The following is a 22,139-nucleotide window of genomic DNA, read 5'->3' as shown; positions in this document are numbered from 1 at the left end:
AAAATTTAATTATATCCATCTTACAAAGCTTCAAGAACCAGCTTCAAATGATGAATCTTGGGATACACTACAATTCCTGATTTATAGGTCCCATAGTGATTGCAGGACAGGATTTGATTAGTTACAACATTCGCAGAGTTGTTCAAACTGTCATTCTCCCCACAGTCCATTTGTGAATGGAATGGGAAGAAGCCCTAATAACTAGTACAATGGGAAGTATGGACGTAGATTAGTTTATCTGACTTTGCAATGTAGTTTGACGCTGACAAAGTGCCACATTCATTTGACTCAATTTGAATTGGTGGCCATTCCAGATAGTCAGTATTGCTTCAGTTCTTGATGAGTGACTGATAATCAAAAGCAATGTGTGAATACCACCAGAAGTAGATGGTATATAGTGATTGCTTGAGCTAGAAGTGCATTTCTTGTTGTGTAAATGAACATAGGTAAAGATGGATAGTGATTGCATCTGTTCTGAATGGGTGCAGTGGGAATTGGCTACTGTCTGAAACAGTTGAAAGCTGTTATGGTCACAGTGGGCAGACTACAGGCTGCTACTGTAGATTTGCTGATGTGACAACAATTGTGGTACCTCTGGTGCCTGTAGTGTCACTTGGGATACCTGATGTCACAGCACCTTCTGCTACAGCTGACTTGGCCATTTTACACTCACCAGTGAGCGTACAGCAAACATTGTTGTCGTAAATCTGTAGACAGAAAACAAAAGTCGGTATTGGCTGCACAGTAGTCACCTTACACCTTCAAACATATCTCAGAGAGGCAACTAGAAATCGGCATGTGCTATTCATGCCTGACATGACTGAAGCTTTACAAACTCCATGTTTTGCAATTGTTGACATAATACTTATCTTAATACTTGATATTGAACTCCAGGTTCTAATTTCCTCCATGCCATTCTTGCATAAAATGGACCTGTCTTGTCATGAATAGAAGCACTGGCCATATAATTCAATTGAAGTCTTTTTTATTTATTAAATCAACTGGTTCACTCTAACTTAGTATGATCAATCATTCACCACAAAGGTACTGTTGTGCAGAAAATCATGTGACATAAACTCATGTTTGCACTGTGTCACATGTGAACCACTACTGTCCCCCTTGCATCTCAGTGACAGACACGGCAGACATAGTCGAAAGCCAAATAAGCAATTACATTTTATGTCCTTATGCAGATGACAAAATGGAAGTCAATATATGTGATAAAAACTAAACAAGGATTGGTTTTCTTTTATTGAATAATTCTACATTTATGTAATGAGCATTAATTCTAGAAACATAATTTGTAGTTCCTATGTTTAACTGTGTCATGCATTTTGCAAATATCGCTGTCATTATGGTTCATTAAAAACTTCTTTTCTTTGCTAACTGTAAGACTATAATCTGAAAATTATGACATTGTACAAGTAAAGTTATCAAAGATAGTATTCCATGTTTAGCGTAATGTATCATTTTGGTTAACTGATGGCATTGCACAACTGACTAATGATGATCGCCTCTACAAAAATTTCATTTTCTTATTGAATTAGCTAATCTACTGTTTGAATGTATATTTTATTTATATATCATGAAATGCTTGGATGTAGTGTATCTGCAGGCCTGGATGATGATAAACATCATGTCAAGTACCACATTTGTGGTACCTGGAGTTTGAGCAATTTATTCCGTGTCATCGGGTCCTGCATTGGAGATAGGGTGCATGTGATAGATGAAGAGTGGCCACAACAATGCATTTGGCATCGTGGGGACAAGAGAAAACTTAATATTCATTCCTTCAATTGGAATCTGTTAAATAAGACACACTGTCTGTGCACTTAATCCTTATCAATGCAATTGTCGTGTTCAAAATTTGAAACAATTTTGTAAGTAATGGTGAATTGGTGACTGTACACATGAGGACAATGTATGAAATGCTGATTACCAGAAGCAATGTATTTATTTTGAGAATTGGACATTGTATTTGTACTATAACTTCAAGGAGTAAGTGCAGTACTTTGAGAAGTGAGGTTTGGCCAGAAGAGGTTGGTGAGTGTGCTGAAATACACTCCTGGAAATGGAAAAAAGAACACATTGACACTGGTGTGTCAGACCCACCATACTTGCTCCGGACACTGCGAGAGGGCTGTACAAGCAATGATCACACGCACGGCACAGCAGACGCACCAGGAACCGCGGTGTTGGCCGTCGAATGGCGCTAGCTGCGCAGCATTTGTGCACTGCCGCCATCAGTGTCAGCCAGTTTGCCGTGGCATACGGAGCTCCATCGCAGTCTTTAACACTGGTAGCATGCCGCGACAGCGTGGACGTGAACCGTATGTGCAGTTGACGGACTTTGAGCGAGGGCGTATAGTGGGCATGCGGGAGGCCGGGTGGACGTACCGCCGAATTGCTCAACACGTGGGGCGTGAGGTCTCCACAGTACATCGATGTTGTCGCCAGTGGTCAGCGGAAGGTGCACGTGCCCGTCGACCTGGGACCGGACCGCAGCGATGCACGCCAAGACCGTAGGATCCTACGCAGTGCCGTAGGGGACCGCACCGCCACTTCCCAGCAAATTAGGGACACTGTTGCTCCTGCGGTATCGGCGAGGACCATTCGCAACCGTCTCCATGAAGCTGGGCTATGGTCCCGCACACCGTTAGGCCGTCTACCGCTCACGCCCCAACATCGTGCAGCCCGCCTCCAGTGGTGTCGCGACAGGCGTGAATGGAGGGACGAATGGAGACGTGTCGTCTTCAGCGATGAGAGTCGCTTCTGCCTTGGTGCCAATGATGGTCGTATGCGTGTTTGGCGCCGTGCAGGTGAGCGCCACAATCAGGACTGCATACGACCGAGGCACACAGGGCCAACACCTGGCATCATGGTGTGGGGAGCGATCTCCTACACGGGCCGTACACCACTGGTAATCGTCGAGGGGACACTGAATAGTGCACGGTACATCCAAACCGTCATCGAACCCATCGTTCTACCATTCCTAGACCGGCAAGGGAACTTGCTGTTCCAACAGGACAATGCACGTCCGCATGTATCCCGTGCCACCCAACGTGCTCTAGAAGGTGTAAGTCAACTACCCTGGCCAGCAAGATCTCCGGATCTGTCCCCCATTGAGCATGTTTGGGACTGGATGAAGCGTCGTCTCACGCGGTCTGCACGTCCAGCACGAACGCTGGTCCAACTGAGGCGCCAGGTGGAAATGGCATGGCAAGCCGTTCCACAGGACTACATCCAGCATCTCTACGATCGTCTCCATGGGAGAATAGCAGCCTGCATTGCTGCGAAAGGTGGATATACACTGTACTAGTGCCGACATTGTGCATGCTCTGTTGCCTGTGTCTATGTGCCTGTGGTTCTGTCAGTGTGATCATGTGATGCATCTGACCCCAGGAATGTGTCAATAAAGTTTCCCCTTCCTGGGACAATGAATTCATGGTGTTCTTATTTCAATTTCCAGGAGTGTAGTAAGGTGAGGAAGATTGAATGATAGGAGCTTTTATCTCCTGATCAGACTTTACTTTGCCATCCAGTATCATGATAAAGAACCAGCAGATAATTGCACAAAGTTTATTATTAAAATTATGAATTTTATAGATTGAGAGCTGAGTGTGGAAAATAAGTAAAGGACCTTATCAATAGCAACAGGTAATGAATGCACTCTTCGATATCTGAGTGGATTCTTTATTGAAATAACTAATACCTACCCTAAAACATTATGGCCTCAAAAACAGATCCGAGGTCAAGAGCATTGCTGTGAGTACATTTGAGGCAGTACAAAACACCTCAGTTGGAGAGGCTGGGACCTATCCCCCTGAAGGCTCTGGAGAAGTGCAGAGGGTAGGCTTTCTGGTCACTGGGAGCACTTGGTCGGTGACAGCCTGTACAATTATGGCTCATGTTGGTACAAATGAAGCCTCCATTGATAGTCCATCCTTAGTTCCTACAGGTAACAGGCTGAATTGGTGAAGACAGCTGGGCTCACTCACAGGGTCAAAGATAAGTTAGCATTTTGCAGCATTGTTTCCATAACTGAGTGCAGTCATTTGGTTTGGAGCCAGGTGGAGGGCTTAAAACAGGATCAGGCTATACTTTGACAATTTTGGATGTTTAGGTTTTGACCTCTGCTATTGCATAAAGAATTGGAACCCCATCCCTGTGTGTCCCCCTTTCCTTAATAGGTCAGGTGTACACAAAGTGCAGGAAGTGGCTACTAGTGTAGCAGAGTACACGTGATGAGTACTTTTTTGAGGAAATAGAGAAATGCCCCTATAGATCTAGTAACAAATTGTATATTAATATTGAACTGAGTTGACTACAGAGGGCAGTATATATTATTTAGGTTTAGACTAAGGAAAAAAATGTTGATATACTATCTGTTTACTTCAGAAGCATACATGTAAAACAGTCTGAAGGGAGAAGTGTATAGCGGTAGAATTATTGATGCCAATTGGATTGTGTATTGCACAATTAGGATGGACACCAGTTGTGGATGCATGTTTATATCTGTAAATAATACAATAAAATCTGGCGAAGTTAGTACAGAATTTGAATGCAAAATAATATGGGTGAAGTTAAGTTTTAAAGTTGGATCAAACATTGCCATCGAGTGCTTTTATAGGCTCACTGCCATTTCTAAAACGTGTAGAAGGTTCCGCATAAATTTCCTGTTCATATTATTATATTGGGGGAGCCTCCAAGTTACCAGCTATAGACTGGGAGACGCAGGTGGTAGAAGTCCGCCTGCTTAGCAGAGTGGTAACATGATTGCCTACCACATAGTGGCCCTGGGTTCAATTCCTGGCCAGGTTGGAGATTTTCTCCACTCATGGATTGGATGTTGTGTTGCCCTCATCATTACCGACATGCAAGTCATCCAATGTGGCGTCACCTGAAATAAGACTTGCAACGCAGTGGCCGAACTTCCCCGGATGGGGCCTCCTGACCATCAGTGCCACATGATCATTTCTTCTTCTTCTTCCCTTTTTTTTTCCCAGATGGGAGAGATCAGTAGCGGATACATATGGGGGGTGCCCCCCCCCCCTCCCCCGTGCGGGGCTGCCCGCATTGCCACCCGCGCCACCCTCGCCAGTCAGCCCACAACCTATTCATTCATTTCTTTCATCAGCAGACAAAGACACAGGGAAAACTGCAATCATAATGATGATGCTATGACATATTGGAAAAGAACTGTTTTTATTCCCAACACTGGACCACGTTATGACTGACTTGGGAGAACGTTACACTGAAGAAAATATTTATCAATTAAAATTCAACATACTTTTGCCCTCACAACTATTGAAACATGACTGTAATGATCTAGCACATAAATTGAATCAGTGCTTAACTGAACTACCGTTAATTGAAAAAGAATCACTCATTGTGATCGAAAAGAGACTAATGGAAGAGATTCTTCAATACAAGCAAACAACTATAAACAGCCTCAGTGATCATGATTATGTTATGCAAGTATTGTCTGTTTCTCCTAGATCTGACTAATTTACTTTGTACACGCTGTACAAAATATTTGCTTGTCTACCTGCATTTATTGCTACAGTAGAAAGAAGTTTTTCAACATTGCAACATACAAAAACATGGCTGAGGTCAACAATGGAGGAGGATCGACATAATGGCTTAGCTCTGTTGAGCACTCACCCTGACATTGATTGTCGTATTGACGATGTAATTAACCAATTTGCCAGGAAGAATAGACACATAGATTTCATCATATAACTGGACATGAATGAGGTGAGACATTGTTACATCAGCTATGAGGTGGGTATGAGATACCCAATACACTGATGACGAATTTTTGATACTTTAACCCTATATTAAGTATCATTTTACTTGGGTAATTAATAATGGTGTCTATTAAACAAGATGAGTATGTAAAATACTATATTTAAGATATAAAACCTTCTTTTTTAGGTGAAATAATGAAGTGTGTATATTATCTCAGAAAAAGTACAAGTTTCAGAAGTTTAACAGTTTTTCATACAAAATTCAACAAAATTAGTTTCTTTGATTAATTAACATAATGATATTATCTTATAATACCTTTTATGCCGGGAGAATTGGTAATAATATTCTATGAACAAATACAAACACTTTGGCTAGGACAATCCTTCATCCATTTTATACCATCTTTGGCTGTATAAAAAAATCACATGTACCTCAGGTGATCAACTAGGAGCCGCTAACGCACATTGTGGCTCTTTCAAATCATACAAAATATGCTCTTGCACGAAATCACTTTCTTCACCTCCTTGAGAAATTGTGTCAGTCTCTTCTTGGCACTCGGAGTCACAGGAACTAATATTTGAACAGTTTTCTAAAACTACTGCTAGTAGTTCTTGTAGCTGATGTACATTTTCTTCACAAGGCTTCTTGAGAAATATAAAGTCTAAAAATAAATGAAAGAATACTATAAATCAGGGCTTCCCAATGTGTGGTCCGCGGACCTCTTAGGGGTCCGCAGTCACCTTTAACCAAATCGTGTGTAATAATGAGTAAAATTATTGAATAAACATGTGAAAATCAAATTCATCACTACTTTTTTTCGTGTGAAAAACGTGTACTTTTATGTCAGGTCATATTCCCAAGCAGCCTTTGCGGTTCCTAAGTGAGAACGCATACACAGTTTAGTGCCGGAGAATGCGGCTTCTCTGATCGACTGTTTCGCAACAATACGCGGAACGTTTGTGCGCCGGCTCACAGCGCTAGATGCGCTGAAACCTTTTACGCATGCGTGGAGTGAGCTTTGTCGACCAATCACAGTGCTTGCTGGCACGTATGCGGCCCCAGGCATCATTAAATGTTAAACTTGCTTTGTCAGTGCACTACCTATTTCATAAGTCGATTTTTGACCAGTTTATTACTTATAACATGGATCGGTGGCTGAAGTCAGGATCATTGAAGAAGGGCACAGTTTCTCCATCGCCTTCACAACAAGGGAAGTTTCCAGTTGTAATGAATGAGGAGGGAGGACGACCAAAGGAAGAACAATCACAAGAAGCTCCACAGCCGGATTTATTATGTGAAAAGGCTGCAAGTACTCCATTGGTTGCAATATCCTGTGGAACTGGAATAACCAAGAAGTGTAAGTACAACGAAAACTATTTAGAAATGGGCTATGGAGAGAAAGGAGGGTAAAGCTCAGTGTGTAATTTGTGCGCGAGTCCTTCCGAACAGTTCAGTTCAATGGTTCCAGTTAAATTGCGCCGTCATTTTTAAGGTACCCACCCGGATTTCCAGGCTAAAGAAATCCATTTTTTCAAAAGGAGGGGTGCTGAACTAGCTGCTTCGCAGCATTGCATGACAACTCATGCAAAAACAATTAATGAAAATTCATTAAAAGCTTCTTTCTTGGTTAGTTATCGAGTGGCAAAAACAGGCAAAGTTCATACAGTTGCAGAAAATCTCATAAAGCCGTGTGTTAAAGATATTGTTTCCTGCGTGCTAGACGAAAAGGCAGTAAAGCTTGTATCTTCGCTGCTATTATTAAACAGTACTGTCAATAGACGCATTGTTGACAGGTCAAATGATGTGAAAGACACTCTTGTTTCTTGCATCCAACACAATTCATTTTCGCTGCAGATAGATGAATCCACTGATGTTGCAGGATTAGCGATTTTATTGGCTTTTGTCAGTTATGAATATTCTGGATGTTTAGAGGAGGATCTCTTATTGTGCAGACCACTACCTGCCAACACAACACATGCTGAAATATTCCATCTACTGTATGATTTTTTAAGGACTAACGAAGTTTCATGGTCTTAATTGCATAGATGTGTGCACAGATGGTGCAAAAGCTATGACGGGTCCTACAGTCGGAGCAATAACGAAAATAAAAGAAAACGCCAAGAATTGCAGCAGTAGTCATTGTGCTCTCCACAGATATTGCTTTAGCTACGAAACAAATGCCTGTTTCGTTCAAGAAAGTTTTAGGTGAATCCATTCAAATCATTAACTACATAAAATCAAGGCCGTTGAAGTCAAGACTTTTCACAATACTGTGTGAAGATATGGGAAGACTTCATCATTCCCTGCTTCTCCACACAGAAGTGAGGTGGCTCTCTCACATGGGAATGCACTCTCACGGTTGTACGAATTAAGATTGGAAGTCTTAGCTTTCCTTTTGGAGCATAACACCAAAGTAGCAGACTTTATTAATGACGAAAATTGGCAGTGTATACTTGCCTAGTTGTTAGATATTTTCTCCAAAATGAACGAAATGAATATTTCACTCCAAGGGCAAAGTGAAACGAAGGTCACTGCTATCGACGAAGTTCGAGCAATCAAGCGGAAAATCAATTTTTGGGCAGAGAGTGTCGAGGAGGGGGAGGTCGAGTGTTTTCCTCTTCTCGAGGAGTTTTGAGAAACAAAACATTGGCGCTTGGGAAGAATTTGTTTCATCAAATCCTGGAACATCTCCGAAGCTTGATGTCATTGTTGGAGCATTATTTCCCAACAACTGAAGATGTGAATCTGCAGAAATACAAATGGCTGGTCAAACCATTCACTGTATCCAAAAAGCCGAACATTCTATCGTCAAATGAATATGAGTTGTTGATAGAAATTGCCACAGACCCTACCTTGAAATCAAGTTTTGACATTGATGGTTACTCACAATTTTGGATCCTTTTGGATAACAAGAAATACTACCCCCTTGTTGAAAAGGCAAAACGTGTACTTCTTCTGTTTGCCACAACATAAATGTGTGAATCTGCATTCTCGATCCATGCTGCCAACATAACTAAGTACCGAAGCTGTCTAGATGCAGAAGCAGACATCCGTCTCCAGTTGTCAAGAAATGAACCCAACTTTTCAAAATTGTGTCAGCAGAAGCACCCACAACCATGATATTAGGATTTCATTATTATTCCTACAGACTCATCTATAATAGTTGCTCAGTGAACATACCTGAAATGTAACTCTGTAGGAATTTTGTTTCTGTCTTCTATCATTTACAAAATAATTATAAATTGAATTCTGTTGGCATTGATATTTTTGTTACAAAAATTAAAATGGTCTCTAAAGCTAATTTCTTTTCTTTACAATATATTCCGTCCTCTCAGTTAAAAATATGGCCTGCCTATATTTCAATTACAATTACTTGCTATTACTCTGACACTATATTGTGGCAACTGGCTGCGAGCGTAAACAAATCAAGTCTTATGTTCTGTGAAATGCTTTGTCTTCTTATATAGAAATAAGAGTGTCTGTTTGTTTGTTTTCCTAATTCGTTTACAGTTGAGGCTGACTGCCACGATATAGTGTCCAAGTAGCAGTTGAAGTTGTCAGCTGTGGCTAAATTGTTGCCACGCCGCCTGCCAATTGCCAGCTACCAACTGACAGTAGACTGTTGCAACACCACCTGCTAGCTGCTGGCTGTGGACTGGCAGCTGCCGTTCAGTTGATACGCAGAGACGTAAAAATAACTAGACTTTCTGAGGTGGTTACATGGGCACGAAAATCGATTGTGGAACTGGAAAACGGATTTATAAAAGCAGATTTCCAGAATCGATTTTGAAGTATTTAGCTGACCAACCGAAAGCGGAACCGGGACATCGGCTTCTGAAACCCGGTTCTGGAAACGCATGTAAACTGGGTGAATGTATTCCAACTCATTGCAAAACAGATGTCACAATAGTCCTTTAAAGGCAATTCCTTGGCCTCTTTTCTTTCGTGATGTGTTTGTATCCCGAATCATGGCTCTGCCTCTTTTCTTCACAGCTGCGAGGAATGGCCGTGCAGTCTAAGGCACCATGTCGTCGTGGATTGCGCGGCCGCTCCTGCCGGAGGTTCGAGTCCTCCCTCGGGCATGTGCGTGCGTGTGAGCCTTCCAATGAGCCAATCATCTTCCTACGCATCTTCCACGCGCGTGCGTGTGTGTGCGTGTGTGTGTGTGTGTGTGTGTGTGTGTGTGTGTGTTGTCCTTAGTGGAAGTTAACGTGACGTTGATTGCTCCTGGAGGAAGGCAACTCCAATGCGTGAAATGTCAATTACCAAGAAATTTTAATCAGGCTATAGATTTTTGAACAGTGGGAATTCAAATTCGATAATTAATTTCAAGTTAAGTTGTTTTCATTCATCTCTAAACCAAAGACTATTGCTACTTCGGGGAAAGGGGGGGGGGGGGGGGGGGAGCTGAGGTCATTGGGAACACGGCACTTGCATTAAGAAGGTTTCAGTTCCCAATGGGTTTCGCTCTGAAATTTAAAGTTACTGTGCTCTTGACCGACTAGGGGTCCGCCATGTATTTTCGACTGAAGAAGGGGTCCAGCAGCTGAAAAGGTTGGGAAGCCCTGCTAAAAAATATATCATAAACTTGCTGACAGCCAAAAATGTAACACTATGAGGTCAGGTATGACGTACCCTAGCCACCTCTGCACACGTGTATCTCCCTCTGATGCTGGCACAACAATAAACTCAACACTGCATCTTGTCCCCCTCTCCCTTACCTCCAGTTATGGTGACAGGAAGATTTGTGTGGCAACAACGATAGTCAATAATCAGCACTTCAAAACACCTTGGGTATGACATATCTGAACTCACTCACACTGGAAGAGAACCACAATTGTAACTTTTGTTATTTCATAAGATGGCATTGTCTTGTATATGTGAATAATTAGTTTAAATAAAACTTTCTTCAACTTTGCATGTGACTGGATTATTTTTTATTATAGTAAAAGTAAAGGTAGCTCAAGATATCTTTAGCACTCCCTCCTTGAGGTTTTCCTGTATCCACCAGGTTTCATGTGATATTGTTCTAAATGGTTTATCCAAAAATTACCTTGAGCAATGTTCAAAGAATGACTGCTGGAGACAAAGTCTTGGATCTCAAGGATACACACAGGCCAGAAGTTTTTGATTCACTTAACAAAGCAGGGAATCAGTTATAAGGGGGTTAAAGCATCACTGTGAGTGTCGGTATGAATGTTAAGAAAGGTAGGAAGAAACTTTTGCATAGTTAGTGTGACAAGAAACAGATTTCAGGTTACCTAAACAGTCAGCGTCAAACATTCTTTTTGAACAGCAACAGTTGCTGGAGGCTGCTGCCACCTTGTGAAACCCAACTCATTCTTTTCATCCAAGAGACATTTTTATTCATCAATCTTCTGACTGGTTCAACATGGTCCACCCCACATTCTTGTCTAGTGGCAACCTCTTCATCTCAGAACAACAAGTGCGTACAACTTCCCCAGTTATTTGTGTGATATGTTTCAGTCTCTGTCTTCCTTTAACATTATTACCCTCTACAGCTTGTTCTCGTTCTGATGTCTTAACACATATCTTACCATCCTGTCCCATCATGTAGTCAGTGTTTTCCACATGGTCCTTTCTTCCGTGATTCGGTGGAGAATCTCCTCATTCCTTATTTTATCAGTCTACCTAATTTTCAACATTCTTCTATAGCACCACATCTTAAACATTCAGATTCTTTTCTTTTTCAACTTTCCCACAGTCCATGTTTCACTACCATACAATGCCGTGCTCCAAGAATACAGTCTCACAGATTTCTTCCTCAGATTAAGGCTAATAATGATATCTGCAGACTTCTCTTCTCCAGAAATGCCCTCTTCACTAGCACTAATCTGTTTTTTACGTCTTCCTTGCTTCGTCCGCCATGTTTTATTTTTCTTTGATGGTAGCAGAATTCCTTTATTTTGTCTACTGCATAGCCCTCAATTTTGATGTTAAGTTTATTGGCACTCTCATTTCTGTGCTACCCTTTTCATTAATTTCATATTTCTTCAGTTTACTCACCATATACTGTATTCATTAGACCGTTCATACTATTCAACACATCCAGTAATTTTTCTTCACTTCAGTGAGGATGTCAATGCCATCAGTGAATCTTATCATTGATATCATTTTACCCTGAATTTTAATCCCACTCTTGAATCTTCCTTTTATATCTGTATTGCTTCTTCAGTGTACAGATTAAGAAATTTACATCCCTATCTTACACCATTTCTCATAAGAGCAAATCGTTCTTTTTCTCTAATTCTAATTGTTTCCTCTTGTTCTTGTACATATTGTATTTTGTCCATCTCTCCCTGTAGCTTACTGCTGATTTTCAAAGTCTTGCTTTCATTACTAGTTGAAATGTCATCTACATATGTGGTGCCCTTACCTTTCTGAAATTCTTGTCAGCAACTTGAATGCATGAGCGGTTAACCTGATTGTGCTGTCTTTGGGATTGAGGGGTTGATATTTTTCTGAAACTCTAATGGTATGTCTGCAGACTGAGATTCTACACACGAACTTGAATAGTTGCTTGATTCCCATTTCCTCCACGCCCCAGGGGGCTCACCACTCTTTGGTGGGTTTGTGCTTGGCTACCAAGGGGCCCAGCCTTTGCAGCATCTTTTTCCTTCCGTGCTGCATGTCTATCCTCTCTTGTTATTCTCCCTCCCCCCTCCCTTGGGGAACATGTCTGGAGTGTTATTGGGAATGTTCTGCATTGTCTGTCACTGACATAAGAGCAGTCTCACCACTGTTTTTCGTTCTCTTTTCCTCTCTCTGTTTCCCTACTTCTCTTGTTCCTCCACTCCAGTATTTGAGGTTCCTCTTTATCTTCTTTCTCCCTGTGTGCTCCTGATGGCTGGCCCATGCATCTGACATACAACAGGTGACAGGGTAACGCGTAATTCCCAGTCACGGGTTGACAGGTAAGGTTAGCACACACCCCCTGGTACAGGCCAGGCACAGGGAGGGGTGATTGCCTGAGCTGTTACCTTCCCAAATTGCCGATTGGTCCCTCTGTCAGGAGTTCGGGAGGTGTGACCTGAGGTGTGAAGAAGAAGGGGCCCCCCAGTTGGAAGCAGTGCGCCATCAGAGATGCTGGCAATGATGGGGAGAGCCTTCCAATGAGCCAGTCATCTTCCTAATCAACATGTACAAAATGTGAATGGAATGAGGCTAACAATTCAAAGACCCTTCCAGCTGCACCACAGTTCCTTGTGGTTTTATTATTCAGAAAATTGTTGATGCCATTGCCGTCCATGTGAAATCCTGCTCTCTTTTATGGAATGGCACTTTGCTTTTGGAGACTAATTCTGGTTTTCAAGCGCAACAACTGCTTGCTGCCTCACTTCTCCATGGCTATCATGTTCATGACAGCAACTTTGATGCATGAGCCGTTAAGCTGACTGTGCTGTCTTTGGGATTGTGGGGTTGATATTTTTCGAAAACTCTGATGGTATGTGTGCAGTCTGAGATTCTACACACGATCTTGAACAGTTGCTTGGTTCCCATTTCCTCCATTCCCAGGAGGATCGCCGCTCTTTGGTGGTTTTGTGCTTGTGTACCACAGGGCCTCAGCCTTTGCATCATCTTTTCCCTTCCGACTGCATGTCTATCTTCTTGCTATTCTCCCTCCCCCCCTCCCGCCTCCATTGGGGAACATGTCTGGGGTGTTATTGGGAATTACCACATTGTCTGTCACTGACATAAGAACAGTCTCACCACTTTTTTTGTTCCCTTTTCCTTCTTTTGTTTCCCTACTTCTCTTGTTCCTCCGCTCCGGTATTTGAGGTTCCTCTTTTTCTTGTTCCTCCCTGTGCGAACCTGATGGCCAGCCTGCAAATCTGACGTATAAGAGGTGGCCTGAGGTGTGAAAAATCACCTATGGTGGGTGGGCCCTCTTGTGAAGGGGACCCCCAGTTGGAAGCAGTGCGCCATCGGAGATGCTGGCAATCATGGGGGATTTCCTTGCAATGAGCCAATCATCTTCCTAATTAACATCTACAAAAATGTAAGTGGAATGAGGCTAACAGTTCAAAGACCCTACCAGCTGCACCACAGTTCCTCGTGGTTTTATTATCCAGAAAGTTGTTGATGCTATTGCTGGCCCTGTGAAGTCCTGCTCTCGTTTATGGAATGGCACTTTGCTTTTGGAGACTACTTCTGGTTCTCAAGCACAGCAACTGCTTGCCGTCTCACTTCTCCATGGCTATCCTGTTCGTGTCGATGCCCATACAACTCAGAATTCTTCCCATGGTGTTCTTTACACTAGGTTGCTCGACGGACTGACCGAGGCTGAAATCCAGTCTTACCTCTGTGATCAGGGTGTCATTGCTGTCCATCGGGTGATGAAAAAGGTAGATTCCTCCGTAGTGCCCACCCGCACTCTTTTTCTCACCTTTGATAGAGTGGTGCTTCCATCCAAGATCAAAGCAGGCTGTGAAATTATCACAGTCTGACCATACATACTGACCTGATGCACTGCTACCTGTGTCATTGTTTCAGTCACAGGAGAACGTCTTGACAACACCCAGCCAAATGCAAACCTGGGGTGAGGATGAGCATGAGAGCAATTCTCTGCCTCCTTCTCCCCACTGTATCAATTGCAATGGCAGCCATGCCTCCTCCTCATGGTATTTTTCCACATGTCTTGATGAGCGGCCTGTCCAGGAGATCTGGGTAAAGGAAAAAGTGCCTTACCCAGTCACTTGCAAGTTATTGGCTAGTCGCAAATCTTGTGTTCTCACATCTGGCACTTGTAGTTCTGTTCTTGTTAACACTCACTCCATGAAGGACAAGGCCACATTGACATGCAACCTCAAATTCAGCTCTGACGTTGTGAAATCAACGTGTCTCAAGGTAGCATCGCCATCCTCCCCGTCCAGCTGTGCACCAAGTCATCAAACTCTCGCCACAAGGGGCGAAGCTACCAGCTACACAACTGGTAGGCTGGAAAAGACAGGACGAGCATTCCCCTGAACACTTCCTACGTCCCTCCAGCGAAACATCATCTGGGTCCTCCTCTGCTAACTGGAAAGGATGGAAGAAGTCCAGCAGAGGCAAACGGTCTTCTTCTTCTTCTTCTTCTTCTTCTTCTTCTTCGCCAACTCGTTGATCCTCTTCGACGGTTTTGCCATGTGATACCTTAGCCTTGTCAGCCTCTGTGTTGCCGGTGTGCACCACCAACTGGTTTCCTGCGTTGGACTCCACAGACTGGCAGCACAAGCAAGCTGATGCTTCTGTGGACCTTCTGCTTCTGTGCCCTGTAGCAGCGAGTCTTCACAGGCTCTCACTCGGCATCCGCTGAGGTGACACCCCTTCGTTTCTTCCTCATCATGACTCTCCTCCAATGGGATGTTCGAGGCCTTTGGACCCACTAAGAGAATTTACAGCTGCTTTTAGCATTGCAGCATCCCTTTTTCCCATTTCATTCTGCCTTCAGGAAACAAAATTGTGTCCTCAGGACCGTTTTGAGCTTCCACATTTCTTCCCGGTTCGCTTTGACCTCCCCCGAGATAGGCATTCCCTCTCACGGGGGCATCATGTTGCTCATCAGGATGATGTTCATAGTCAGTCCATCTCCCTGACTATCCATCTTCAGGCAGTTGCAGTTCGTCTTTTCCTTCCTCACCTGACATTTTCCCTCTGTACCATTTAAGTCCCTCCATCATTTGATGTCGCCGGGGCAGACCTCCTTCTGCTTATTGGGCAGCTACCTCCCTCATTTCTGCTACTCTGTGACTTTAATGTGCATCATCCCCTCTGGGGTTCCCCCACATCCTTTCAGAGAGTGATCTTCTTAATCAATGCAACCTCTTCTGCCTTAACACTGGAACACCCACATTCCTTTCTGATTCCTTGCACACCTATTCCAATTTGGACCTATCCTGCTGCAGTGCCCAGCTTGCCCATCGTCTTGAGTGGTCCGTTCTTTCTAACACCTACTCGAGTGACCATTTCCCATGTGCTATCCGTTTGCTGACACTCCTACCCCATCGGCGTGCACTCCCAAATGGCAACTTACGAGGGTAAGTCAATTATTATCTGCAAAGTAGTTATAAAATTGTATTGTAATCAAATAGGAAACTTACAAGAACATCATTTTTTTGACATAGTCTCCTTGCATTTCAACGCACTCGGTCCACTGTTGTACAAGCTTCATGGTGCCCTCATAAAAGAAGGTTCTTGGTTGAGCTGCGAGCTAGGAATGCACCGCTTCTTTCACTGCTTCGTCCGAGACAAATCGACGGCCCCTTAATGCCTGTTTGAGTGGACCAAACAAGTGATAGTCAGTAGGGGCAAGATCAGGAATATATGGAGGATGATCCAGTACTTCAAATTTGAGTTTGTGGACCGTTTCAGCCGTGTGGGCAGCAGTTGTGGACGGGAATTGTCGTGCAACAACACACCACCTTTTGACAGCAATCCTCAGTGTTTGCTTCGAACTGCAGGCTTTAGCCTGGCAGTAAGCATATCACTGTAAAGTACACTGTTTATTGTTGTGCCCCTTTCCCCATAACATTCCAGTATAGGACCTTGTGCGTCCCAAAAAACCGTATTCTTCAGGATGGTAAAAAAGCTAGCTGGATTTCATTCACTGGAACTTTTAACAGTTCCACCCCTTCCTCTGTCTTGTGAGCCAATCTCCCATGGCTCTCTGGGACAAAGATCCATTCACCAGTTTCTGGCCTGACAGTAGCAGACGATATCATTGTTGACCCTAATGCTATCCGCAACACTTTGGGCTGCCATTTTGTGGAAATTTCGAGCTCTTCCCACTATCATCCTGCCTTCCTCCATAGGAAACAAGTGGAGGAGGTATGGGCAATACACTTTTCTTCTCAGAATCATGAGTGCTACAATGCTGTATTTACTATGAAGGAACTTGATCAAGCTCTCAGTTCATCCTGATCCTCCGCCTGAGGACGAGACACTGTCCACACTTTAATGTTGCAGCACCTTTTTCTTGTGGGCAAGCATTTTTTGCTTAATAAGTACAACCGCATCTGGGCAGTCATACCCATACCTAAGCCCAACAAGGACAAAAACCTTCCTTCTAGCTACCACCCCATCTCTCTCACCAGCTGTGTTTGCAGGATGATGGAACGTATGATTCACGCCCGGCTGGTATGGTGGCTCTACTCTCGCAATTTACTAATGACTGCACAGTGTGGATTTCAAAGGCACCGTTCTGCAGTTGACCATCTTGTTACTTTGTCCACCCATGTCATGAATGGTTTTCTGCAGAAATTCCAGACTGTGGCCATGTTTTTCATTTTAGAGAAGGCCTACGACACCTGCTGGAGAACTGGTATCCTCTGTACTCTTTACACATTGTGCTTCTGTGGCTGTCTGCCCAGTTTCCTTCAGGAATTTTTAAAAGACCGAGTTTTCAAGGTGCATGTGGGTTCTGCCTTGTCAGACACTTTTATCCAGGAAACCGGTGTACCTCATAGTTCCATCCTGAGTGTCGTCCTCACCATTAACCCTATAATGGCCTGCCTTCCGCCGGGCATCTCCGGCTCCCTTTTTGTTGATGATTTCACCATCTGTTGCAGTTCTCCACAGACCTGTCTCATTGAGTAGCATTTTTAGCAGTGTCTCAATCATCTTTACTCCTGGAGCATCGATAATGGTTTTTGTTTTTCAGTTGAGAAAACCATCCATATGAATTTCTGGTGGCACAGTTGGTTTCTCCTACCATTTTTTAATGCTCTTCCATTTGTTGAAACTACAGAATTCCTGGGGCTCATGCTCGATAGGAAACTCTCATGGTCCTCCCATGTGTGTTACCTGGCAGCCCACTGTATGCAGTCCCTCAGTGTCCTAAATGTCCTCAATGGTGGGTTTATGTGTCTACACATCCTTCCATATTATGCCATCTCAACACAGTTCACCATTGTGGCATCTGTTTGGCCACTGGCGCCTTTTACACTAGCCCAGTTGAGAATCTGTGTGCTGAAGCTGCTGAACTACCACTGTCCTACCGCCGTGACTTTCTCCTCAGCAGGTATGCATGCTGTTTATCTGTCATGTGTGACCACTCATCCTATGCCTGCTTCCTTCTTTGATGATTCCTTTGATCACCAGTATGGGGAATATTCTTTTCCTCTGTTACCTTCTGGAGTCCGCTTTTGGCACTTGCTCCAGCAGCTTTGCTTACTTCACACTACCTGCAGCTTTCCTGGTGGGTGTGAACTCTTCACCACTTTGGCTTCGTGCAGTGGCCCGTGTTAACCTTAGCCTTCATTCGCTTCCTAAGGTCACTACTCCAGCCTTACTCTATCTCCTTCAGTGTCACAATCTTCATATGGAACTTTGCGACAGTGCCTTTTTTTACACTGATGGCTGTCATATTGACTGTGGTGTTGGGTGTGCCTTTGTAATTGTCGCCCATGTCTTTCAATATCAGCTTCTGGCACACTGCTCAGTATTTACAGCCAAGATCTTCACCCTGTATCAGGCCATGGAGTACATTCGGCAACACCGGCTTTCCAATTGTGTCCTCTGTTTAAACAATCTGTGTCCTTCAAAGTCTATGTGTACTATACACTGCCCGTCCCTTAGTGCAACAGGTCCAGGAAAACTGTCACTTGCTCATTCTTGATGGAACCACTGTGAAGTTTATGTGGGTTCCCGGTCATGTTGATCTGCCAGGAAACGAGGCTGCTGACGCTGCTGCCAAGGCTGCAGTTCCGTACCTCAGACCACTGTTTCCTATATTCCCTCCCATGATCTCTGTGTTGCCATCTGTTAGGAGGTGGTGTTCCTTTGGCATTGCCATTGGCCCTCCCTTCATGGGAATAAACTCTGCATTATTAAGCCTCTCCCAGCGGCTTGGACAACCTCCTATCAGCCCTACTGCTGGGAAGAGATCATTTTAACTAGATTGCATATTGGGCACTGCCTTTTTAGCCATTGTCATTTGTTAAGTGGCACTCCCCCGCCACTTTGTATGCGTTGCGCCCAAGTTGTAACTGTCTGCCACTTCCTGACGGAATGCCCATTTTTTAACTATTTACTTTCCTTCTTGGGTTTGCCATCTGAGTTATTGACCGTTTTAGCAAATGACGCGGGGGCTGTTGACTGCGTTTTACTTTTTATCTGTCAAAGCAATATGGCGAAGGCCATTTAATTTTTAGTTTTGGATCTCTCTCTTTTTATGGTGTCCTTTGTAGCCCTTTCTCCACATCCCTGGTTTTAGCTGTCTACTCTTCTGTCAATTGGGACTGACGCATAGTCGTTTTTGTACTCTCTCTGTCTTCATGTTCTATAGTTTTAACTTGGGTGCGTTTGATGACTGCACTTGCTTTTGCGCCCTAAAACAAAACAAACGAACCCACCTTTGCCAGTGATTTTAGAAATTTCACAAGAGTGTTATCTACCCCTTTTGCCTTATTTGGTCGCAAGTCTTCCAGAGCTCTGTTAAAGTCTGACTAATACTGGATCCTCTATTGTCTTATGTATTGACTCCCATTTCTTCCTCAGTCACATCACCAAACAAGTCCTCTTCCTCATAGAAGCATTTAATGTGCTCTTTTCATCTTTCTGCTCCCTCCTCTGCATGTAGCATTGGAATTGCCATTGCACTCTTAATGCAGAATCCCTTGTTTTTAATTTCATGGAAGGTTATTTTGGCTTTTAGTATATAAGCTGAATCAGACCTTCCGACAACCATTTCTTTTTAGATTTCTTCACATTTTGGTGCAATCATTTTGCCTTGTTTTCCCTGATCTTCCTATTTATTTCATTACTAAGTGACTCATATTTCTGTATTCCTGAATTTTCTTGAACATTTCTGTACTTCTTTTGTTGATGAGTTGAAGTATTTCTTCCATTGCCCAAGGTTTCTTTGCAGTTACCTTCCTTGTACCTATGTTTCTATCCCTGAATTCTGTGCTGGCCCTTTTTAGAGATGTCCATTCCTCTTCACCTGAACAGCCTTTCATAGTATTAATCATTCAGTATCTAACTGCTTAAGAACTTCAGTACCCCACTTCTTTGCACAGTGATTCTTCTGACTTTTGGATGACTTCATCATCTTGAACTATTGTTTCTGGTATTCTTTTGCTGTCTATTTTTATGAAGACAACTCTCTCACTGAACTGTCATATTAACTCAAACTCTGCCCTACCTTCCTGTTAATAAAGAATCACACTTGTGTTATACAATTTGCTGCTGCTGCTGCTGCCGCCACTGCTGCTGCTACTGATGTTGTTGATATTATCCTATATTTGTCTCACCAGAAATACTTACTTCTTTCCATTTCAGTTCACTGACCCCGACTATATCTAGACTGAGCCTTTGCATTTCACTTTTCAGATTTTCTAGCTTCCCTAACATGTTCAAACCTGTTTCATTCCATGCTCCAACCATTTCATTGGTTGTCCAGTCTTTTTCTTGTGGGTACGTTCCATTGGGAAATCCTTCATGGAGTTCTGAATTGAGGACTCATCCAGAATATTTTGCCAATGGAAAGATCATTGTGACACTTTTCAATTACAAGCTCATGTCCTGTAAATACGTATTATGTATCTTTAATGCAGTGGTTTCCATTGCCTTTTCTATCCCTCATGTCATTGACCATTGCTGGTTCTTCCACCTTTTGTGGGCAGTTTCCCATACTAAATGCAAGATTTTACCATGAAACTCTTTCTGCTCCCTCTCTCTCTCTTTGACAAGGCCCTTGGCAGAATAAGGGTGACTTGTTATACTGGGTTAAGGTCCATTGCTATTTATTTTTATTCAAAATTTAAGTAGTGGACGGGTTCAAACCACAGGACCCAAGGTATTTTGATTACTAGTCAGAGATGCCGCTGCTACATCATTGATCTTATCCAAATCCAGAAGGCAGTAAATGCTACCACCCACATTGATGCCATGTTCCTTGCCTTCCAGAAGGTGTTTGATAGTTCTGCACTGATACGTAATGAACAAGATAAAAGTGTACAGTGTATCAGACCAGCCTTGTGACTGGATTGTAGAATTCATAGTAGATATAGGGTTAGCAAGTTTGTCAGATTTCAAAGCTCTGTTTATTTACAAACATACAATGTACAAAGATATATGATATATGAAAAGATAGACACACTTACCAAGTTTCTGATACATTCTACAAATGTTCAATGTGCGCCCTTGGTTACCCGTCATGCATCCAAATAGTAATCCATTTCTGTCCATATATTCACTAGTATGTTTCTGTCAATGTCTGTCACAACAGCAGTGAGGTGTTCCTGCAGTTTTTGCAACGTTGTTGGCACTGGGCATACAAGAATTTTGTCCTTAACATAACTCCACAGGAAGAAATCACATGGCATGACATATGGCAACCTGGAGGACCAAGAGTTTCAACTCTTTGCCTTTGCATATGTCTGCTTGTGTCTGTATATGTGTGGATGGATGTGTGTGTGTGTGTGTGTGTGTGTGTGTGTGTGAGAGAGAGAGAGAGAGACAGAGAGTGTATACCTGTCCTTTTTTCCCCCTAAGGCAAGTCTTTCCGCTCCCGCGATTGGAATGACTCCTTACCCTCTCCCTTAAAACCCACATCCTTTCGTCTTTCCCTCTCCTTCCCTCTTTCGTGATGAAGCAACCATGGGTTGCGAAAGCTTGAATTTTGTGTGTGTGTTTGTGTTTGTTTGTGTGTCTATCAACATACCAACGCATTCGTTTGGTAAGTTACATCATCTTTGTTTATATACAGGGTTATTACAAATGATTGAAGCGATTTCACAGCTCTACAATAACTTTATTATTTGAGATATTTTCAAAATGCTTTGCACACACATACAAAAACTCAAAAAGTTTTTTTAGGCATTCACAAATGTTCGATATGTGCCCCTTTAGTGATTCGGCAGACATCAAGCCGATAATCAAGTTCCTCCCACACTCGGCGCAGCATGTCCCCATCAATGAGTTCGAAAGCATCGTTGATGCGAGCTCGCAGTTCTGGCACGTTTCTTGGTAGAGGAGATTTAAACACTGAATCTTTCACATAACCCTACAGAAAGAAATCGCATGGGGTTAAGTCGGGAGAGCATGGAGGCCATGACATGAATTGCTGATCATAATCTCCACCACGACCGATCCATCGGTTTTCCAATCTCCTGTTTAAGAAATGCCGAAAATCATGCTGGAAGTGCGGTGGAGCACCATCCTGTTGAAAGATGAAGTCGGCGCTGTCGGTCTCCAGTTGTGGCATGAGCCAATTTTCCGCAGGCTACGCATGAAACTTGCCCGCATGCGTTCAACCGTTTCTTCGCTCACTGCAGGCCGACCCTGTGATTTCCCCTTACAGAGGCAACCAGAAGCTTTAAACTGCGCATACCATCGCCGAATGGAGTTAGCAGTTGCTGGATCTTTGTTGAACTTCGTCCTGAAGT

This window comes from Schistocerca cancellata, chromosome 5 (assembly GCF_023864275.1).
Source record: "Schistocerca cancellata isolate TAMUIC-IGC-003103 chromosome 5, iqSchCanc2.1, whole genome shotgun sequence".
In the NCBI taxonomy this organism is placed as follows: Eukaryota; Metazoa; Arthropoda; class Insecta; order Orthoptera; family Acrididae; genus Schistocerca; species Schistocerca cancellata.
The sequence above is the reverse complement of the archived record's forward strand: the minus strand, read 5'-3'. Positions refer to the sequence as shown.